A 2,865-nucleotide genomic window follows, 5' to 3' on the forward strand; every position below is an offset into this window, starting at 1 on the left:
TAGTGTTGCATTTTATTCCATGATATATCTGTTTAAATATTTTTAAATAATGCTTTATATTACTAACTAGTAAAACTGATACTCTTATAACTTCAAATACCTCTTTTGTACCTCTTGAAGATACACCCTGAGTTTGAGAAGCACTGCCTGGATTGGTAGGAATATGGTATTGGTAATACAGTATTTGCAGAAATTTGAAGTTTCTGCAGTGGAGAGAGTTCATGCATCATTTACCTAGCTCAGCAACCAGGAATTAATGTCAGTAAGTTGATTTGAATGACCTCAAAATAACCTAGTCCCAACAGTGGTTAATCTGAGTCTTCTCTCTTAGCAACTAGTGAAAGTTGCCATACCACAGTTTTAGTACAGAGGTTGAAAAGAATCATAAAAAAATAGATATGGAAAAAATAGATATGGGTGCATTGGGTGCTAGGATGAACTTGCCTCTCATTTATAACACCCTGCTTCTGTCCCCAGGACTGTGAACAGCTTCTTTTTAAAGAAGAATGGAAAGAGGGAGGGAAAGAGAAAAAGAAGGAAGAGAGAAAGGAGGGAGGGAAGCAAGCATCATTTTATATGTCAAGTTGGTTTCTAATAAACATACAAGAGTTAGAGACTAAATAGATCCCTGGGGTTGACTAAAGACTATAAACGTTTTCATTTGACTTTTTATCTCTGGCATATCCAACTGCTTTGAAGTAAGCACATGAATTACCCTGATAGAGCCAGATATGGTAACAAGGAAAACATGTGCCAGTGCCTATTATTTTGGCATTAACAGTCTCACTGTCATATAGACACTGACAAAAGTCAATAACTCAACTATTACCTTTTACAATTTAACGAGGGAAAAACCTTATATGTGTAGACCACTTTATTTTTCTTTTTTCACAACAGCCTCCTAAGTTATCAATAAAGGACAAGAGGGGTGTTGTTCTTTGTTCAAGTTCACACAGGTCACTGGCCTGTGTGTCCTCTAGCTTCAAGCCTGGCATATCTCTGGAAATTATGTTTAATTAGTTTTTTCTATTAATATCTGAAACTGGAGGTGCATTTATACTCATGAAGTTTGTTTAAAGTTCAAGGAGGCATGCCAAATGGTAATGACTTGCTATCATTGGCATGAGCCATATTTAACAAATATGTTTGCCAATCCGAACTTTTGGCCATTAAGGTACGTGTGCTTTGGCTAAGGAGAAGAATTAATTGTTTGTGGTATAATATGCCAAAGCCATTAGACAGAAAGCTTCAAACAAGCCACTTAATCTTCTAAAACAAATGCAATGGAAACTTTAGAAATCTTTCTCATCTAAGCTCATAAACTATTATCTAATTGTATTTAATCATCATCCCACTCTTCATTTGTTCAGCAAATATTTCTATATTCAATGACAGGCACTAGAAGCTAATGAAAATGTACCTGATTCACTGATATCACACTCAGAATAATTTGGGTTACAAAGAAATGTCATTTTAGAAGATGGAAAAAAAAAATCACCCAGTGGTCAAACCAGGGAAGCATATGACAAGAACAAATTACATTATTTTCTGAAAAACTGTTTCCTAAGAAATAGAATGATGGGTGCTCACTTCAGCAGCACATATGCTAAAATTGGAAAGATACAGAGAAGATTAGCATGGCCCCTGAACAAGAATGACACACAAATTCGTGAAGCATTCCATATTTTTTAACTCTAACCCCTCTGTACACTATTTTTACAATAAAAAAACATTAAAAAAGAAATAGAACTATGTTATAACATCTGATGTGTAATTATTTTTGAGTCACAGTTTAGTTTTCATGTATGCAATACCACCATCAAGCTGATTTGTGGTTATTTATGAGTTTTCTCTCCTAATTATCTGATAAAAGATATAATTTTTCAGGGTTCAAAATGTAGCTCAGTCATAGAGAATTTAGCATATACAAGTCTAGGATTCTCAACTATCTAGCTATCTATATATATTATATTATGTATAATATAATTTTAATCAGATGTATTGCTTATCAAAATAGCCAGTACTATGTCATTACAAATACCTAGAGCAAAATTTAATGTTAGTGAAAAAGTCTGTTTTAATATTACCTTTAAATAGTGTTTTCATGATTATATGGTTTAAAATAGAGCATTTTAGTGATTTTTTTGTGTGTCCTATAATTGTATAGGCAACATGTTAGGGATACCTCATTATTCTCTGCTTACTACTCTAATTTTCTAATATTTGAAATTCAGTATTCAGAAATAAACCAGCTTGACTCGCAGGATTTATTCACTGAATCCACAAAGAATTTAATCATGGAATGCATATTTTGCCATGGCAATGTCTTCTTGTGAATAAAATTTAAGGAGAAATGAAAGAAAAAGAAGCAAAAAAGCAAGAAAAGAAAACTGCAAAGCCTAAATAGAAATGCAAATGTTTAAGAGTAATTCCTGATTAGCCTTTAAAGCAGAAAGTTCTCAACTCCAAAATCTTGATGGCAGCCTATCTTGTTCAACTTGTTGCTAACCTTTAGTGGTTTCAATAATCATTTCTTCTACTTGCTTTTTTTAAACAACTTTATTCAATTCCACAAATCCTTACTTACCATTTCAACTGATATATAACCTCTTCCTTATTAAGTTTAACAAGGTTTATAACATATACAAAAGACAGGAAAGTATACTAATAAGTTGCTTTAAAACCAACAAAATACACAAGAACCCAAAAAGGAAAACAAGAAAAAAAATGTTGTTAGTATGCTCTTAAAGAAATTTGTGCTCTGGATACATATATATTATACTTGTATAAAATTTAGTTATTCTGAGCTAGAAATGTGGCTTAGTGGCAGCCCTGGGTTTGATTACTCAGTACCACATACACAGA

At 32.7% G+C, this 2,865-nt stretch overlaps 1 non-coding gene across 1 annotated transcript; it reads left to right on the forward strand.

Moving 5' to 3' along the window:
* Window positions 1-1,582: 1,582 nt before the first annotated feature.
* On the forward strand, window positions 1,583-1,689 carry LOC138806413 (U6 spliceosomal RNA). Its single transcript, XR_011365857.1, has one exon. It is a non-coding gene; the product is annotated as a U6 spliceosomal RNA (small nuclear RNA).
* Window positions 1,690-2,865: the final 1,176 nt, after the last annotated feature.

The sequence above is a fragment of the Dipodomys merriami genome, unplaced genomic scaffold (genome assembly GCF_024711535.1).
Source record: "Dipodomys merriami isolate MVZ:Mamm:240054 unplaced genomic scaffold, mDipMer1.0.p SCAF_4, whole genome shotgun sequence".
NCBI classification, from domain to species: domain Eukaryota; kingdom Metazoa; phylum Chordata; class Mammalia; order Rodentia; family Heteromyidae; genus Dipodomys; species Dipodomys merriami.